This window comes from Rhopalosiphum maidis, chromosome 2 (genome assembly GCF_003676215.2).
Source record: "Rhopalosiphum maidis isolate BTI-1 chromosome 2, ASM367621v3, whole genome shotgun sequence".
NCBI lineage: Eukaryota > Metazoa > Arthropoda > Insecta > Hemiptera > Aphididae > Rhopalosiphum > Rhopalosiphum maidis.
In genome coordinates this window covers 26,722,916-26,745,192 of record NC_040878.1, presented here as the reverse complement: position 1 = coordinate 26,745,192, position 22,277 = coordinate 26,722,916, and the positions used below count along the sequence as shown (strand labels likewise).

The window sequence follows — 22,277 nt, the reverse complement described above, 5'->3', positions numbered from 1 at the left end:
AGAATTTCACTAAAATTAGCGGCATATTATTGTATATAAAGGCCTTTGCACAGCTAGTCATTTATATTATTTGAGATATTTATATTTCTGTGTCCTTAAACCTAGAATTGGGTCAAATCTTGTGATAATCTACATATAAATTTAAAATCTTTCTGAAAATTGGTATTTAAAATTTGATTATTTTATTAAATTATTATTTATACTGGGCATTAAGAGAATACCACCATGTTATTTTAATCATGGAAAACCGTCGAGGTAACAGATTTTTAGTGTTGTACAGTCATAGTTTTCTATCACGACGTGATAATCCGACTACTATACCATGACCCACAGACTTAAGTATATATTCACATCTAGCCTAAATAAACGCCAAGGTCCATGGGATAGGTACATTGATCAATTTTAATATGGTGGTATTATGGTGGTTTATCATTTTAGTGTTGTAGATAATTGTTGATTTAATAATTTTAATTAAATCAAAGTTTCGTTGATTAAGATTTATAGAAGCTTGTAATAATCTGTATAGTAATATAATTTACTTGTAACTATATGGAAACTAATTTATACTTTTATAGTATGTTAGTACGTTAGGTCAGCTAATCCATTTTACACGTTTTATATAACCAAAAGTCCATAATCACATATAATTAAGCATTCTCTTTTAATAAAAAAAAAATATTTACAAGTTTTTTGTCTTGTTTAATATTATTCCGTTTACAGACAATGTTCTAAGATAATTCGCAATAGAATAATCTTCGTTAGTATTTTTCTAATAATACCACTTCTACGGTAGATACTTTAAAGTACCTAAACAAAAAATATATTAAACTGTACGTCCGTACACTGTATTTTATAACATGACGTGTTTTTGAATATTATGTAACAAAATGTGACCTTTGAATTGGTATTCCATTTACGAATAAAATTAACTAGAACATTTATAGAACCTATTCTTGAAATATACATTTAATTCTAGTATAGCGTGAAGTTGCATAAAATAGTTTGGTCGCTCCTGAGTTATTTCATAAATAAAGTAATTAAGTAAGTTTACGATTCAATGTGAGATTTTTCCATCGAATTATACGCCTGCAGGGCAAATATTTTGTTCAGAACTGTAATACGTAATTTTATATTAAACGCGAGATTTTTCCATTGAGCTTAAGCTTTTAGGATAAATATTTTGTTTAGAACCGTAGTACGTAATTTTATATTTTAATATTTATATAATAATCATATATAACCATTTTAAAGTCTAAAACAGGGTGACTTAACCATTTAGTATTATCAGATTATCTTTAAGCTATAACCACAATAGATAATTATATTTTACTATAGTTGCAATAAAACGGTCGACAAAAAAGTTATAATTTGTCTTGATTTAATTATATTGATTATTTCATTTTTAATAATTAAATACATATTACAACATTATACGTATGCCCAGCTTTAAATTTATTTATATAACAAATGAAAATTATAATTAATATTTTGTATAACTAAATATTAATAGTATAGGTAAATTTATAAAATTAAATTTGTATTAAAATAGAACCTCTGTTATACAAACTATTTATTATCCAAACGTAATTATATGTCAATTCGTTTAACCAAACACTATGTTAAACGTCAATACGTGTACACAACTTATAAAATATATTACGTACATGCACGCGTGATCGGTATATATTTTATTATTATTATTATTATTATTTAAATGGTTTCTTTAATTCAAAATCAAGTGAGGACTAACAAAGTGACGACAACAGTAGTGACGAAAATAATAGGACGCAATCGACTGTTCAGCGTAATTACTTTTACTCTTATGTTTACGATATCTAGTTGCATAAAAGCGTATAACAGGAATTTGAAGCAATAAAAATTGATAAATTTGGTAAAAAATATTAATCATAAATGTATTTATATTCCTATATGGCTATGTATCATAATTCTACAATAATAATAATGATAATTCTGTTTTTATAATAATTTAATAATATAATAATAAACGTGTACATTTTTATAAAAATTGTTATTACTCGAATATTTACCAGTTTTTCGATTAAATATAATAATGCATACAAGATTACAAGCAAATTTAGTTATTATTATTTGTGATAGTTAATTATTTGATTGCATATTATATCATTGAATTCACACGATCATACAAAATAAAATTGTTTGATTTGTATTTACATAACCTCAGACCTTAATAATAATAATAATAATAAGGCAATAACTTAGTGTAATTGTACGATACTATAATATAACATTTCATGAGCGACTTAAATTTATTATAGTTACCAAATAAAACATAATGTTAATAGATTTTAAAAATAATTATCGATAACAATATTATAATAGTATAATGTAATCGAATAACTGGGAACTATTTCGTTGGAAATAGTATTGCTGTATTTTACACGGTTCGTGTAGTTATTCAGGAATTTTACATTGTCATGAATCTTATAGCCTCTTTGTGTAGGGTGTCTAGATACTATTCAAAAAATTTAAACAGAAATATTTTTTCCTCTTTAGATCAAAACAGTGATTTATATGAACAAGGTCTGCGCATTATAAATTATTAATGGTTTCAAGTACATGTACCTATATCCAAAATAGAGTTTGTCTTGCATATAGTATTATGTTTTAAAAAAGGTCTTTCTAATCTACATAAAAATGAGGTACAATTCGTCGTAAATTATGCATTGGATATTTAAAAATGTACGTTATCGCGTCTGTTTTAACTTCTTCTTTTGGTATGACGTGGAAACGAATCGTATGGTTGCATTGTTAGTAGCACTGTAGATTTTAAATAATGATTATAATATTATGACTCAATAATGGTCATAAAATATCATTTTATTTGGAAATTTTGTGACAGGTGACATTAATAGATATTTTATTTCGATTAAAAAAAATATATATATATGATTACACCGTAGTGATGATTGGTAATGGGACGGTGAAATCGGAGATTTATAAGCTTTACGCAGCTTTATTTGATAATCTAATAAATGTTTATTGTATGTATAATGTTTATTTGTAGATATTTTTTTTCGAGTAAAGTGTCAACTATAGAAGTATATATTACATGTAATCGATGCAGTTCACATTCACAGTGTGTAATTTGTCACATATATGTTGGGTTTTTAACTATTGTAAAAAATATTTAATATTTTAGTCACAATCATTTATTTCTATTTGTATTCGGTATGGACAATTTTTTACAATGAATTTCAAATTTTCACAACCTATTTAGCTTAGGTCTTGTTTTTTCATATAGCATGTATTTAAAAATTGATTAAATATTATAAAAGAAGAAACTTTATTTTTCTCGTTAAACTTTATTTTCAAGTATGGTCTAACCTTAAAACTCAATGTAATACCCAATGATATAATTCTATAGTATTTGTGCTCAATTACGCACGGACTAATGTAATTTAAACTTATTTTACTTTTTTTCCTATTACAAACAATCAATTAAATTTATTTAAAAAATACAGTACAACTTAACACGGTATATACTTTAAGTGTAGACGTGTAGTGATAATAGATACAGAGTAGGGTGTACATGTATTTATATACGATATCAACGTTTAAATATAATATCACTCCTAATCGATTTTAAAAGTCCAACCAAAAAACGTACCCCATTAACGGCATTAACCCTCTTAGGAGTTGGAAATCACAAAACTCGTTCTTAGCGGACATCTCCTACCTTTAATCAAATTATTACCTACCTACCAAATTTCAGTGTATTAGGTCAAGTAATTATCGAGATTTTGTGTTTAATCGAAAATACCACTCTTTTATATAATATAAAGAATTCTTTTTTGGTCTTAATTTTTTTCATTAATTTTCTTAGTATTTTTTTTATTAATTTTATCTTTGAATGTTATATCTTAATTTTTTTGATAAAACTAAAACCAGTATATTATTAAATTTGTTATTTTAATATAAAACTCGTTTTTAGCAGACATTTTTTACCTATATATACTATCTACCTACTAAACTTCAGCATGGGTCATGAAGTTTTCGAGATTTCGTGCTTAATCGTAAATACCACTTTCTTTTATATGTATGTGGATTAGACCTAATGATATAATAATTATAATAGTCTCTATAGGTTGTAGATCGATAAAATACCTACTTAAATCGTTATCTTACATTTTTCCCTCTTTGGCCTCATTAATGGATGATAATATTTTATAATCTATACTTTTGATATTATGAACATTTTAAAAGATTATTTTTTAACACATTAAAGTACTTATATTGCCTATATAAGTGCCAGTTTAATCAGAATTAAAAATATATAAATAATAAATACTAAGCAGAATTTCGTTTCATTTTGATCGTCTTCAAAGTGATACTTTTAATATCTTCAATAGATAATTATCTGAAATTGATTGATTTATTTCTTCTCATAATATTTATATACATGATAATTAATAACTTTAAACTATAAAATTCCAGTTATTTGCAATTTTCTTGTATTTTTTTAAATTTGTATTACGTTTAAGACAACATAAGTGGAATTTTATTATTTAAAAAGATGTAGTTAAAATATTTTAATTAATACAGTTATGCATATTATATTAAGTGAGCTTTATTGTATAAATGAGTTGTAAGTTTCAAAAATGGCTAAATTAAATCGGGGGCTGGTAAAATAAAGTTGGTCACATAGGTAGTCAATTATACCTTATTATTGAAACCATTGGTGAATAAAATTTTAATAGTTATGGTAAAGAAAAACCAAAAAATCAGAAAAAATTAAGTGAAGTAATGTAAACATTAAAGAATAATTAGACACATAATTTTATTTTCGTGATACCATATTATGGCATATACTTTCTGTATAGTACATTTACAGATTGAGTAGGAAATGAACGACAAAATATTATTTAAGATAAACAATTTAATTTGTATTTGCCCTTAATTCATTGTCTACCAATTTTTATGCGCGCGTTGAAATATCTGAACTATACACTTCATATGTGCTTCGAATTAGACGAAGTTTTCGAACGTTATCATACACAATATACTCCCAGGCGATGAAATGAAAATAAATAACCATAGGCAATAAAGAAATACGATAGGGCACTGAAATAAAAAGTCACATAAAGCAATTTAAAACCCGTAATTGTTTTGACGATTCGACGCAATTTATTGGCACGTGGTGGTATGTGATTCGGGACTGTATGATATTATTTTTTTTTTTTTTCGAAAACCTATGTACGCTTAGGCTTGATCGGGTTCACACCCGCGCGAATAAGATATTTTAATATAAAAGCTGGAGTATTAAAACTGAAAATACTCTTTAGGAATGCAAAATGCATGTTAATCGTTAGTGTTCAGAGGCCGATAATATTACACCAATAACATTATTTATCTTGTGCGCCCTCGTATTGAGTGATTGAAATTTTCTACGTGTTGAAAACCCGATATCATTAATATAATATGTCGTTTATCCGGAAGAACATACGCTCGACAAGTCTCTGAATATAATTATAAACAAATATAGTATACAAAACGACACGAAATAATATAATATTGTCGTTTATGATAAAAGTATGTTTTTGTATTTTGTATTAACGGTTTAAATTGCATCCATGTTTGTTTCGATCTATAAAAAAATGCGTTTAAATTATTTTTCATTTTCAAATAGGAAACCATATTTTTGCTAAGTTAATTTTGCAGGAAGGGTTTTATGAACCGTTGAAATTCTTCAAGTCATATATAGTAATTTCTACTTATAGATATCAGATACCATAGATTAGTTGATCAATTAATTTTATATTTTCGTTATATTTTATAAAACAAAATATAGCAAAACTCGTTTTAAATATTCAAGATATCATCCTTTTTTTTGGATTTTTTACCAAAATTTAGGGTGATAATTAAGTTTAACTAATATTACATTTTTTTTTTTTAGTACATAACTTAATATGTTTAAGAATTACATATTAAACAACTAAATTAATCATAAAAATAATTAAAAATTAATTCTAGATTATTATTTAAATTTAAACTTTTAATATATTATTTAAAATGAAATATATTTAGGAAATATAATATAAAGGGATTCTACAAACAATAGTCTTCAGTTTCCATTTATAAATTTTAATGATGGGTTAATAAATTATGTTGATAAACAAAGTATTGATAAATGGTTTTGCTGTTTTTAATTTTATTTATAAGAAATAATAAAACAATTCTTGCATAATATAAATATTGGATATGCTTTTTTTTTAACTAGATGCTTAATTTTATGTAAAATCAATCATCTCTTACACAAATTATAATATAAATAATAAATTACTCTGTAGTTTTTAAGCGCTTGAAAAATTGTATTCTTAAAAGCTATACTGATTTAATGTTGTGTTATAGTTATAGTATCTATGAATACTCGTATTTATTGTGTTAATCAATTAAAAGGTTTTATTAAGTAGGTATGAATCTGTATATTATTTTATTCAACCCCAAGAAACTAGAAACGGATTTGATCTATTCTAATAGAGGTCTTACGTTTGGCTTAACATAGAAATAAGTTATTTTAATTAGAATAATATGCAATTCTTTACAAAAGTTTTATAATTTAATCATAGTTCCATAGTTTTTTTAAATATTGTTAATTCGCATTTTCATCATTACTTTTCTATACACTTTAATATGAATTTGCAAAAAAAAAAAAAATTACTTAAAATATAATATTATAGGTTTTTGCTTTTGGATCGACTTTTAAATAATCTTTTTAGAGGTTATATGAAAGTTTTTAAGTACGTTTACTAAAAGTATTGCCGGAAAAATAATAAATCAGATTTAAAAAATTAATATATTTGATATAAATAAAATTTTGTATTTTTAGTTTTTTTTATGGGATATAATATTTAAAGTAATAATTAAAATTACTTAATAAATACAGTTATAATAATATACTGAATGACTTTTATCTTATTGAAAAATAGTTGAAATGATAAATTACTAAAACAGGATAAACCAAGTGCACAAGACTAATATAAGTAGGAATTAGTTAGTCATTTATATAACAAATACATGAGTGGTTGTAAACTTAGCCACATTTTATCTGTTGACTTCATACAAGTACAATATTTTTTCGTAAAAAAAAAAAATGATATAAAATGTTTAAAGGGTATCAACAATTTGGAACGTAGATATATAATAGAATAATATAAATAACAAAGACCGGGTCGTCGTCGACTATCTTGCTTGCAATTGCCTAGCATCGTATTGATAGATCAATAATCACATACAAAATAAAAATTAATATTACGGGCGTTGTTAAGACATATGATACGATCATGATATTGTCTGATACTAGTCAATACATCTTTCTGCAATGGTTAGTGAATTCAATAGTATCAATAAATTAATTTTAAATTTTATTCGATTGGTCACAAATTTATTAGTTCACCAAAGCAACGATATTATTAAATAAAATAAAAATACATGTACAATAAACAAAAATATAAATATTAGTTAAAAACAACTATTTTACAAATATTACATGTAGTGGGTATAAAATTAAATTTGGTTTTTTCTTCTTAATTATAATTCTGTCTGACTTAAGTTTTTTTCTGACCTTATGTGTTTCTACGCACTTAATGCAAATATTTAACTGCGTTTCTATTAAAAAACGAAAAAAGTTGTGGATAATTTGATATGATATACCTATAGAAGTTGTTTTTGAAATGCGAATAAATAGATTTGACGGCATTTTTTGTTTCAGAACGTAATGCCCACATGTGTGAAGGAAACCTCGAATCGTCACAGATATGATCATCAAAAATATAATTTATAAAATACCTTATATTATTGTTTTGTGACATAATACTCATAAAATCACCATTTTATTGTAGATTTAAAAATAAGACATACACCATTAAGGAAATTCGCAAAAACAGTTAAGTAGTGCTTAATTACAAGGTGCACTTTTATAAATGTACATTTTTAGTGGGCTGCTTAGCATGCGTTAAAAAAAAAAAAGATAAACCATGGCCTAATTTCTAAAAGTTTCAAATACATAACTTTTAATTTTTAAAATACATTAGGTATACAATGATTTGTATGTTATATTTTCTACTTGTTACATTTGAAATATATAGGAAATGAATTGCATTTATTACATACTTTATATATTTACATTACAAACTGTACAGTACACACAGTACGTATTTACTTAAAAACCGATAATAAAAATGCTCACTCATATTTTCAAAACTAATGCAGTTTCTATAAATTCTACTCAAGGTAATAAGATATGTACACTTGTGTTCGTCAAAAAAATAAATAATGCAATAGATTTATTATTTTTACTATACAAAATACGATATACATAACATTATTATATGCAAACACAAAAGGTGTAATTTAAATGGAAATATTTTTTGATTTACATTATTTCTAACACAAACGCCACAAATTTAATACCGTGGTAGTTAAAAATATATACCTTTATATTTGCATTATGTGGGTACATAAGAACTGTTCATTTTTCTTTTAGAAACAAAATTTTACTGAAATAGTACGTCCTATTATTATTAATATTAAATAGGTATTAATTAAGTGTTGAGAAATTTCATTTTAACTGTAAAATAGTAGTATATTTTAAACTACATTAAAACAAAAAAAGTTAAATTAAGCTTTATATTTTGAGTCTTGCGTATAATCAAACGAAAAAAAATTGTAATGCTATTATAGGTGCTATTTGGAAATGAGGTTTATAAGATAATCTTCTGCACGATGCCATAGGAAATATTATATAGCTTCTTCCACGTGATTGTGCTGCATCTAAATTGGCTTTTTCAAATTTACAAAAGTATTATAATAATAATATGTCATTACATCGGGGGCGGGATTTTTTTTGATGAAGATCAACTGACAATAATAATAATTCTTCTCAGAAGATGTACCGATTGAAGAATCAACGAGTGGTGGATCAGACGTTACTATAATAACAAAGCGTTTATATTTTATGTGAGTAGACGAAAAAAATCCTGATGACCTATTTTTACTGCGTATAACTAGAATGGCTAACAGTTTTGAGTGTATTTCGTCATTGAGTCGGTTACTGTGTAAGCCGTAAGGGATGAGTTAAAATTTGAATTCAATAATAAATAGTTGTGTACGAAAAATGATTCTGTGCAAAGAAGATGAGTGAATCAGATTTATTTCTATGGTTAGTCTATCTTATATTATATTTTATTATAAGCATTTTATTGATTTGGAAGCTTGAATTAATAGTTTTTTTTTAAAGTATTGAGCATAATTTATTGTATACGTATATCTAATATAACACAAATCAATAACGATATACCACAGATTAGTGTGGTAATATTAGTGTAATTGTTATAAGAATGGCTAATGGTTATTTGGTTATGAGGAACCTTATATATATATTAAATGTTCAAGCTCTTTAACAGAAAAAAATACTATCAAAATAACTCAAAATGGAACTAAGAAAGTTGAGCATTTTGAATGTATATAAATGATTTAAAAGATCCAAAATATTTTAAAAACTATATCATATCTAGAAAATATTAATATAATAAATGTTAATATATGTTAATATTTAATGCAAATAGTATTCAGTTATTTCTTTATGAATTACAACAAAACACCATTGTGACAAACGATTTTCACAATGATTTTTTCTGACTATTTTTGTTCATTTTCTGAATTTTTAAGAAAAGTATAAATAAATTTAACTTCTCAACTAGATAAAAAAAAACCATAAACCACCAGCTACATTAAAGATTTAAAAATATAGTTCGCTCCAAAATACAATGCAAAACCCAAATAAATAAAAAACATATAGTGATAAACATAAAATATAAACTTTAGATTTAATTTAAAAACAAATACAATTTTCTACTATTTCAATTATATAAAATTTGATATATTTGATATAAACTATAGTAATTCTAATTATTTCTGACATTTGGATATTTACTAAATCAATTGTTTATATCAATAATATTAATTATATGAACAATATCCATTACTTTGTGGTTATAAAATAATAATATGTATTTTTTTTTACTTTTATGTTAATAATAATATACCTACATTTGACAAATTAAAATTAAAATTCGTTAATATGAAATAGTTTAAACAATTCGATATTTTTGATATTTAAATAAGTAAAAACAATTGATTTAAAACAATATAAATTAATATCACATTGATACGTTATAGTATTTGAACCCGCACCTATAAAATTACATTTTGTCGGTAAACAGTGTTAAAGTATACAAGTTTTATAATACAATATTTATGGAAAAATTAAACCTTTTCCTTATTCAAAACTCAAAAAAACTTATATTAGAGTTACAAGTTATGGGTATTATATCATAGTCGTTACAGATATAAACAGTATCTAAATATTTTTGAATAATAGTCTTTAACGAACGAAGGAAAAACTTTGGTATTGCCCGAATTAACTTGCCGTAGGTATGCAATTTTCAAACTTCTTGGTAAGACTTTATATCGAGTTTATTCTGTAATTTTTAACAGTATATTAATATACTATTTTATTAACACGGTGTGTGAGTGTGAGTGTTATCACAGGGGCATTTTTACTATTTTGGCTTGTGTAAGTACTTTAAAAAATGACACTGGGTGAAACTGTAAGATAATCATGTACCTACTATTTTTAATTATATTGTTTGGTGATTTCAAGTTATTTTTTCAATAAACTATCACATTACGCTGTCCGCATATTCATGCTCATTACTCATTATTGAATAGTTGCCTATTTTACTATTGATAAATACCCAAGGAAAATTATCTACAAATAGTTTCCATAAAGATATTTTTTATTTAAGAATGAAGCTTTCCATACTAGAATAATTCATTTAAGGAATGTAAAGGTACTACACTATGTATTTGAAAAAATGTATACTTCATTTCAAGACCTGATATTTAGGTAAATTTAAGTATTTGGGAACTATGTAATAGTGTAATACTAATAAACTAATATTCAATTTATAATTTATTATTAATAATATTATTGATAATAAATAATAACAGACATTTTTGATATTTTGCTACAGCGATAAATAGATTTAAACAATATGGACATTTATATATATATATATTATATTGTGGAAAAGCTTTCACTATGCGAAAAATATATATATTCATTTCATAATAAATTTTCACGTGAAACAATATGGATATTTTTCATGAAATGAACAACTACTTAAACGTAAAGAACGATTTTATTAAGTGGATGTGACATATATAATATATCAACTGATGGTGGTGGTGGTGGTGGTGACATAATATGGCCCAGAATAAAAGAGTGAAACTTGTGCATAGTTGGCCAAAAAATAATTAGTAAAAATTTAGGATTTATTGATTTAACAAGAAAATAAATATCATCGAAATAAAAACTATACGAAGTAATACGTAGCTAGGTATTGAAAATATGTGGATATGTGTTTATAGTCTGCTGCGCACTGATGTAATATAACCCATTCACTTATATTCCCCACGTATAATAATAATATGCTGTTCATGGATCGTATTGTTATCAGCTATTTAAGACGTATTCAAAACACTCGTTCTAATATTGAACATATTGTATAAACATACATTATACAACTTGTGTGTTTGTATTTTAATTGAATATGTTATATCGCATTAACCGTTTTATGATCGGGAGTCCAATTCAATTGATCAGTGTATTGTTTATCCCTGCTATGTTTATATTACATTGTACACAACACAAAGATTATACTTTCCACTATAGCTGTGTGTTGTTTTGTTATTATTACACTGTTGTTGAAATTAAAATAATACAACTTTTGATTTCAAAATATAATACAAATATGATGGGTAGGTACTTATATTGGAGGATTAACTAAATCACTAACCACTAATCACTAATCACTATATAGAATAATGTCATATAAAATTATAAAGTCTATCAATTCAATTATTGTCATAATAAACGCAATAATTTATTTATTGAAGGTGTACTCATAAAAATATTTGCTGATATCACACACGATATATTATTATACATTGTAAGAGTATATAAAAAAATTAAAAAGTAAAAAAAAAAACTTCTAGTAGTTTTCAAAATAAACAGGAAAAGAAATTAGAAAAAACTGGAATTTGTAAGCAAACTAACTAGTTTTCAATTACTTAATCTTTTTTTTTGTAGTTAAAAATAAATAGGCTGAAAAAACTAGAATTTTTGCCAGATATTATTATTATTATTACTATCATATACTATTATTATTTAATAACAATTTTATAATAATTTTCTAAATATTTTCGCTCTTTTTGAGATATTTATGTTTAATTGAATTTTTCAATTTTTCAAATTATATTAGAACACTATTTTTGTTTTAAATAAAAAGTTTTAAAATGTAATATAAGATTCGACATAAGTTTTTCACAGCCTAATAAAGAAATATCAAAAATACATGTTTCATTTTTCTAAAGTTAGTAATTTTTCAAACTATTCTGTAGTTAAAAATGTATGAAATTATTAATTTTTACACAAAAAGTTATGAAGAGTAGTATAAGATTCTTCTTAAGTTTTTTTTAGCTACTGAAATTTAAAAAAAAGGTTAGCGTTAAGCTACATACATTTTTTAGAATGATTCAATATTAAATTTTGACATTGGATATTCACACGTAAAATAATAATTGCTTTTCAAACGATTTTTGATATTATTTTATTGTTTTAAATCTTGAATTAAAAAAACATAAATTCTAGAAACTCGAAACATCCCATTAAGACTTATATTCTCGTTTTAAACCACACTCAATGCAATTTTCAAAATATTTATACTAGTATTATATGCCGTGTATAAGCATTTGAAATTTTCGTATTTCAATATTTATTTTATAATTTCATATTTTTTTTATATTTAATATATTTATAAGCAAAATTGTATAGATGTTACAATAAATATGTTAGTAAATTAAATTTATTTATTTTTGTTTTATACTCGTATGTTTGAAAAGCTTTATATAAGCTAACATTTGAAAAATGTTTTTCAATTATTCACATAACTATTTGAATTTTATCTATATATGAATTTTGTACATATCAGAGACAATATGTGAGAATTCCCAATATTCTGCACTTGACCCTCTACAACACACAACAGTTCACCTTCTTGAACATCTCAAAATTAGATAATTATGTAAATCGTGTATATAATTTAATAATATTCTATATAAATAAAAAAAATAACGTAGTTTAAAGTATTTGAATAAAATAGCTAATGGCCATCGATGCCGAAACTAAATAAAAAAAAGTTTCAGTTTGCACAGCGTGATTATAATAGGAAAGAATATATAGTTGGATAGTTAGAATAGATGAAAAACATTGAAAAAACAAGAAATAAGAGCAACGTGAATTTTCGTTTAAAAAAGAGTAAAGGACAAAGAGACAAATTAACAGTTGCTGTTGAACTATCTTTCTCCTTTGCTAATAGTAAAGTTAAAGTAAAAAGTTCATTAGAAGTAAATAAGAGTTCCACTTTTTCCTCAAACCGTTTAAACAAATGATTACGAGAGAGACAGAATATAGTAAGTACAGATATACTATAATTTTAATTGCTTTATATCGTACAAAAGTAAATGATCAAAATATGTATTATATTATATAATATATGTATAATAATAATACGTACATTTATGTATGTAACACAGCTACAGTAATTTTATTATTTTTAATTGTTTTGTGATATACTTTAAGCTTTGAGGGATTACACACAATACGCAAAATAAAATATTACACAGTAGATAGGTATTACATTTTTGATCAACTTTTTATTATTGTATCAACTGAACCTTTTGTAATTTTTCATATTGATTTAAATCTGTTCTTGAATTTTCGAAATCACGTTTGATTATTTTTTTTTTCACAATAACGCTTTGAACAATCTTGATTCACACAAACAGTAAAACGTTTTTTTCACTTTGAGTTCTATCAATTGATACGTCTTATTGTATCTTATAGTATACGAATATTATAATATGACAAAAAAGAAAAACGAACATTTTAAAAAGTCGACTCTCACCAGTAATTGTTTTAAACAAAATTACTCAAAGTTTATTCTTTGTAAAACATATTTATAAAATATTTATATTCAGTATTAATGAATATGGAATAATAAACGGGATATAGTACAATATAAATGTCCGTTTTAAAGCTATAATATAGGTAGTATATTTTTTTGAGATCATTATATTGTAAATTTCTTTCGCATTAAATATTGAAGTTTTTAAAATGTGTTGAAATGTTTAAACATTATTGTATTTTAAAACAATTAGTTCTTTAATTGTGCCACTAATTAATTATAATATCACTATATAATTTTTCTAAGTGTATAAATTATATTAAATTAAGTTAATAAAATAAATTTTTCATGCAATAGATGTCAAAATAGTAAAATTTATAGTGACGAAAATACATCATTTTTATGAAATGGACTATATAAAGAATTATATTATATCATATTTATTATTATTTAATCATATTTTATTTTAATTAATTTTAAATAATAAGCAATTTTATTATGTCAACATTTATTTACTTGTATAGTAATACCGACTATAATATAAATATAAAATAGTTATTAAGCATCAAACAATTTTATTAATAGATACTCTAACCACTTTTAGTACTTCTAAAGTTCTATTAAAATACATTGATTCATTTCAAAACCATCTGTAATTTTTTTCCCTGTTAAAAATAAAATGCATGTCTGAAAACACATTAAATTTGTATTCTATTTATTTTTTTTTGCTTAGGCCATTTCATCTACTACTGTAATTTGACCACTGTATTGTTTTACGTTAATCACATAATTGACAAATATTTTTTCAATAACAACTGAATTTCATATTATTTAGTATTATACTATATTCATATTATATTTCAATACGTGAAATGATTCGAAACATTTTGGAGGACCACATGTTTTAATAATAACATTATACTATACGAATGTATAATTTAAATAACTCAAATTATATGTCTTATTACGTATAATTAAGATAAGTTTACAATATAGGCATTGCGCATTTCATTAAATCGTTGTCCGTATAATGTATTTTCATTAAAGTCCGCATCACGTATTTTTGTTAAAATGCACAGTCTTGAATTTCACTATCTGGACATCCAATTCACGAAAAGATCGATTTCACTAAGTGCGTGGTGGCATATACATTATTTATTTAGTATCATTGCGCATAAAATATTAACTATTGTCTATTACTATATACAAGTAAACACTAATCATGAATTTGTATTAATCAAAATGGCTATAATGGAGGGTCACTTTATACCAACCGTACTATTCCTTGTGTAAGGATGTAAATAAATTAAGAATACACCTAATTTCTATGTTGTACAACAAAGATGTAAAGTAATAATAATTACAAAAAATTACAAAATCTTTTTATTGTTATTAGATTTTTTTACAACTGTTACATGATTATTTATAAATTATAACTAAAATAGCTAGATAGTAGCTATGTATTTTGTAATTATTTTAATCCTTTGTGTATATCTATAAAATTTGTTAAAATATATTTTCCTTTTATATTAACTAAGGTACTTTTTTTATTTTGTTGCAGGTTACCTAATGATTGAATACATTGAAGTGGAAAATAAAACGAAATAAATACATTTTAAAAAGAATTTTATTTCTTATCTCATTTTATCTACTTATCGTAAATGTAATCTATTAAAATGTTGAGCACTTAGGTGTTTAATCAAGACTGTACGCAGCGTGAAATTTAAACATGAAAAGTGCTTAAATAGCAACAAACAATTAGTGATTGTGTCTATACATAAAAATAAAAACACATTTTGCTCATAAAAACAAATCTGTGTGTAAATTACAAAAGTAACGATTAAGCTATTCGTTTAGTATTTTAGTTTTTAATTTAACTATAATACTATATAATTTATATTATATTAAAAAAAAAAAACTATAAATAATTCAATTTCAATCATTGAATATTTGTCTTGTTAGATTAAAAATAGTTTTACGTATACTGTATAAATTCGGTTTTTAATTTCATAACATCGAATACTTATCAGTTGTCATTGGTTGGTACTACAAAATTGATATAATATAAATAAATGTTTAAAATAAAAAATAAAAATAACGGTCAAAAAATGATATTTTTTTAGTTTTATTCAAGAAATATATAACCGTAGATAAAAAGTTTGTTTCACGATTAAAAAAATATTTTTGTTTATACATTATACTAATTCAATCGACGTTTCAGTTTCATATGTTTTCATAGAAAATAAGCATTATACGTTTTATACTTATTGTATACAACCATATTTAACTATATTTCACATAGCTAAACTGCATTGCCTATCTATCCGTTGTCTATAATCTATGTGTCTGTATTTTGTATTTGTTTCTAAGAATTTATTGGTTTTGTCTTATAACATGTTTTACACCATTTTTTTCGAAGAATTTCATAAACGTTAATAGGTGTATAAAAAATTTGATATAAAAATATTTTTCTTGATTTTATATGTATATAATATGTGCACTGACAGTAGCAGCACTGTACGTGTATCATATGGGTTTTGTGTCATTGCGTGGCTGTAAATTCGATTTTCAGTTGTTTACGAAAAATCTACATAGCTTTTCTAAATCTAGTACAGTATAGAATCATATAGATCAAATCATTTTTTATGGATGGAACACAGTGTATTTGTTTGTTGCAAATATTAGTAACGAGTCATTTGATAAAGTTTTTAATGTGTGGTACGTTGTTGATATGTGTTATGCGACTTTTCGCTTATTTATCATAAAATTATTCCGGCAATAACTATATACCGGGTTATGATCTAAGATAACAAACATTTATTTTATATTTTTATAAAAAAAATTAATAAATATTAAATAATTATACGAGGAGTCGCATCACGCATGCGCATATCAAGCATCCCATCAAGTGACTCATCGTTAATATCAGCAAAAAGTTGTTGTATAGATTAAACGAAAGTGGCTCCATACATCTAAGGAATAGAGCGTGTTTTTTCATTAATAAATAATGAATAATATTATAGATAACTTTTGTGAACTTTCAAAAGAATTTATGTCACAACTATACGCAACCATAGTAATAAATAACTAATGTAACTTTTTAAAAAATCATCAGTAACATACGAATCTTATCCTACAAACACATGGTAGTAATCGGATCTTAAATTTCATTCATGAAGTTAAAATATATTGTAAATAAAATATCGATAAAATTTTGCGTAACACATTCAATGAGGATCCTACGAATTCTATTAACTTATGATTTATGAATAATATATTGTCAATTACCTGACAGTCAAGAGACCTATCATTAATTATAATTATAAAAAAAAGTGCTGACAGTACTCATAATAATAATAATAATAATAATAATATACAATGATATAATTTATATACATTTTATAATAGCTGGATTAGTAGGTAACTATTTTAGATAGTATTTTAGATGGTTTATTTTCAGATAGGCACCTACTAATGAGCCATATGTTTCCAAAAGGTATAGTTTTGAATCTATTTTATATAAATCTTATATAGTTATGTGGTCCTTATTTAGCCTTAACCTGATTCCTCTACACTTAGACACTAAAAACTTGTATCGAGTTTGATCTACACGTTTTTTTTTTTTCAAATTAATAAATAGTAATATTTATTTCAGAATATTTAGTTAAAAGGATTGCTAATTTATAATGCGGTTACGAACAAAAATATTCAGCTGAATAAGTGTAATTGACTTGAAGTAACATTTAATACTAGCCTAATGTACCCAAGTTAGATATTTGATTGAATCTCTCGATTCAATGTAACAAATTAAATCAAATTATGTACATATAAAAAAGAAAAAATATAGATTTTAAAAATACGTCATGACTACAAATTGGTTGTAGGACAGCACTTTGTACGGTCACCCAGAAAAAATGAAAACCGCGGACAGTTTGTACTATTTCAGGTAAAAAAAATGTTGAGACATGAAATGTTAAGACATAATTTGTTATTACAAAACACAGGTAATTAACATACATAAATAATAATAATAATAATCAAGGCTAGGATTTGTATGCAATAAAAAATTGTAAAATATGCATTTTATTTACCAAAATATGCAAAAATATGTATTTAAATTGTTATAAGATAAACACAAAAATAAAATTACAAAAAAAATATTTATTTATTAAAATACATCAGTGATTGGCTGTTTGTTTTAATATAATACAATTGAGAAATAAAATAAAATAATTTAGAAATAAAATTTATAATTCACATTCAATAGTGGAAATATTTTTAATTTTATGTTTGAAAAATTGGAAAATTTATGTTTGACAAAAAAACCAAGTTTTATACTTTAATCAGCAGGGCTAGAATTAAATACAAAATACTAATATTAAATTATAAATATTAATTACAAAATATACTATAAAACATGCATTTTTCGCAATAATATGCATTTTATCCAAAATATGCAAAAACATGCAAAATAAAAACACCACCATTTACATACCGTACAAAACGTCCGCGATATGAAACTCAAACAATAGATAGTACAAACTGTCCGTTTATCCTACAGATTACAAATTACACAATCGAAATGCAAATATTTCTTAGAATATGACATTAAAGGTGCCAAGGTGCGTCATAAAGATTACTATTATTTTTTATTTAATTTTACATATGAACATCCTCGGTAAAACTATAATATATTTAATACATTAATTATTAAATAAGCATTATAGTTAAAGATGTAACGTGATGTAAATTAACAACAATAATAATATGATAAAAACATTTTAACATTTTATTCAGAACCGCAATTACCGGGGAGGGGAGGCGAACAGGTCGACGCCCTGTCTATAAAGGCCTACAAAATAAACTGGGGGGCACTGATTCAAACCTCACAAGTCATAACTAACGATAATAATTTGAAATTTATTTTAGGTATTTATTACTAATTAGTACCTAAAATTTTAATTTATTATATCATGTATCACGATAAAATAATTGATTAATAATAGGCTTATAGGCACAGCTGATGTATCTATATTCTATATAATTATATAATTGTAAAAACATTACAGCAACATGATACAGATTTACAAGGAGCACGAAATCGATTAAATGATTCTTTTTCTTCAATTTAAAATCTACGTGATGACTACACTAATATTGTAAAATATGCTAAAGAAATGTGTAAAAAGTGGGGTGTACATTTAGATGTAGTTCAAACCAGACAACGATAGAGATTGTAGATTAAATATAACAGAAAGTAATTTTAAAATTAAAATTTTCTTACCACTTATTGACACTGTGTTGAATCAGCTTAGGGTAAGGTTTAAAAGTTTAAAAGAAGTTTATGATGTGTTTGAGTTTTTAAAGCCAGAATTAATAATCAAATCAAAAGAATCAAAAATTATAAAAAGTTGTTATGATTTTGTACTATTGTATAAATCAAATGTTGGTTCAGAGCTAGTAAGTCAAATTCTATCTCTAAAAGAAATTATTGTTAACAACAATTTAAAGTCCATCCGCGATTTGGCAATATTTATTGTACAATATGATTTTTCAACTAGCTATTCAGAAGTTTTAGCAGCTTGTATTCCTTTTTTGACTCTTCCAGTTACAGTTACGACCGCGGAAAGATTATTTTCTAAATTAAAACTAATAAAAAATTATTTAAGAAATTCAATGGCACAAACGCGCTTGTCAAACATAGCAGTGCTAAACATAGAACAACATCGCACTTCTGAATTATCATTAGACAATATTATATCACAGTTTTCCAACTTAAAAACCAGAAAAATGAAGTTTTAGTATACATTGTTTCTTATTTGTTTCAACTAATTTAAGTAATTGTTTAAACTTTCAAATTTTAAAAATGATAAAAATTAACTTTTTAAGTTTTGTTGTTATTTTGTTTATTTTGTTGATTGGTTTGGAGGATGTACATTGCATAACAACTTTGGTTTACCTCTACGTTTTTGTGATTAAATTGAGTTATCATTCTAAAATTTTGAATTCTTATTTATTGATGTGCTTTGTGAATTTGTGAATTTTAAAATATGCTTTAATATACATATTGATGTACATTTGAATTACTAGATGAAAAAGAGTCAGAAAATGAAATCATTAACAAGTGGTCTGACATGCTAAAAAATGGGGCACTAAATCTCAGTCACCCTGGGGCCCAAAAATTGTAGTTGCGGCACTGGTTTTATTGATTTAAATATTGAATACTTTTGGTTTAGGTATACATTAATATTATTTTATTTTAGTATTAAATAATACTCGATTAATTAAGTCATTTTGTACTTTTATTGATTGATATATATATTTTATGATCATTATAAGGGGAGTTTGTAATTTGTACCAAATTAAAGATATGCAATTTGCACCACAGCAAGTAGTCGAAAGTAGTGTTGTAATTTACACCAAAATGATTATTTATTTGTTCGATTATCGAATATTCGATTATTCCTCGATATCTTCGTTGACGTCAATAAGACTAGATGGACACGAATGACTTTTTTTATATTCATAATTATACGATTTTATATAAGCTTACAACAATACGTGTACAAGCTCAGCTATTTTATAAATAAAAACTAAGCTAAATTTATATTAGGATATAGAAACTTGTAAGTTGGGACTATTGAGATACAATCGAAAAAATATTCAATTTTAATATTTGGTGCCACATTCATGTTACCAACAATATTTCAAGTGAAATATTTCAAAATTGAAAATTTCACTCTTTTTGAAATATTGAAAAATATTTTTTCTTCTTTTAACTGTGTTCGGTTATAGTTGATTAGAAATAATATATTGATTATACACAGAAAATATTTATAGTGAATATACAAAAATATGCAGTATACATTTTTGATATATTTTTCGTAGTGTCTGGGAAAAGATTTTTAGCTCACTAAGCAATAACTCAAATAGTCCAAAAAAAAAAGTAAATACAACAACTTCCTAAAATTTATCACTGGTATTATTAAATGGATCTTTATTAGTTATTTTATATATTACTTTATTTCATACAACAAACCAACTTTAAAAAAATTTCACTTGCAAGTTAACGAGATTATAAACTTTAAGATATAATAATTCATATTTTATTTTTCATTGAAATGAAATATTTCAAGAAAATAAATTTCGTGAAATTTTAAAAGCCTAGGTATAATTATGAAACAGATCTAAATACTATTATAATGTGACTAGGTATATAATATATTGAGTATGAAATCATGTGATTTTTTTAACATGTTATATTTTGAATTATTATAATTATTGGAATAAATATTTTTGTATAAAACAGTTCAAAATTGAAAATGGCAACGTTGCGGAGGTTTTTATGCTCAATCCTGAAGTTTTCTTTTATAGTATTTAGTATTTTAATTTCCTTTGATACGCCGGCAATTTTGATCAATGGTGTCTCAGCCCAAATTAAAATTCCTATTTCTTACTACCTGAGAATGGTGCAAATTACAAACGCATTTTAAAAAAAATGGTGCAAATTACGCATTTTGTATATATTTTGGGTCAATTTTGGTGCAAATTGACTATACAGCCATCATAAGATATTGTCCTTATGTATTACATTATATATATATTATATATGTGATTATGTCGAAATCATTATTAAATCCCGGTCGGTTTTTATTTTTATCACGTTTTTTAATTTTATTTTCTGATTGGAATACCGTAGAACACTAATATTTAATTTCTCTTCTTGTACATATTTAAGTTTCTCATAAATTCATAATGGTCCAATGGACTATACAGAGTGATATAGGATAATATACCAGGTATACTTAACTATATGATATAATTAATATTCAGTTTAATACTTTCCAGAGCCCAACTTATAAAATATGGGCCCGGAGCAATATAATTTTAGGGGCCATTAATATTCGTTAAATGTAATTTAAAAAAGACTGAATATTTAAATAACATTAGTGAATAAAGTTTTTTATTTAGAGAACATGAATTAATTTTTAATACGTGTATAATATTTAAATATAATTATTAATTATCTATAGATAGTTATAATAGTATCAGTACAAACGAAAAATATTAATTAATGTTTATGATATTCATCATGTAAATGTCTAACAAAAGCAATTATATTTATAAAATTTGAACAAAAGCAATACAATTTCACAGTGCCACTTTAATACTTAATCGTCAACAGGGGCTCGGGAAACCAAATAATAT

At 24.3% G+C, this 22,277-nt stretch overlaps 1 protein-coding gene across 3 annotated transcripts in view; it reads right to left on the bottom strand.

Moving 5' to 3' along the window:
- The window catches only part of LOC113553866 (sex peptide receptor-like), a 126,789-nt gene that overhangs the window by 43,529 nt on the left and 60,983 nt on the right, over nt 1-22,277 (bottom strand). The window lies entirely within an intron of this gene.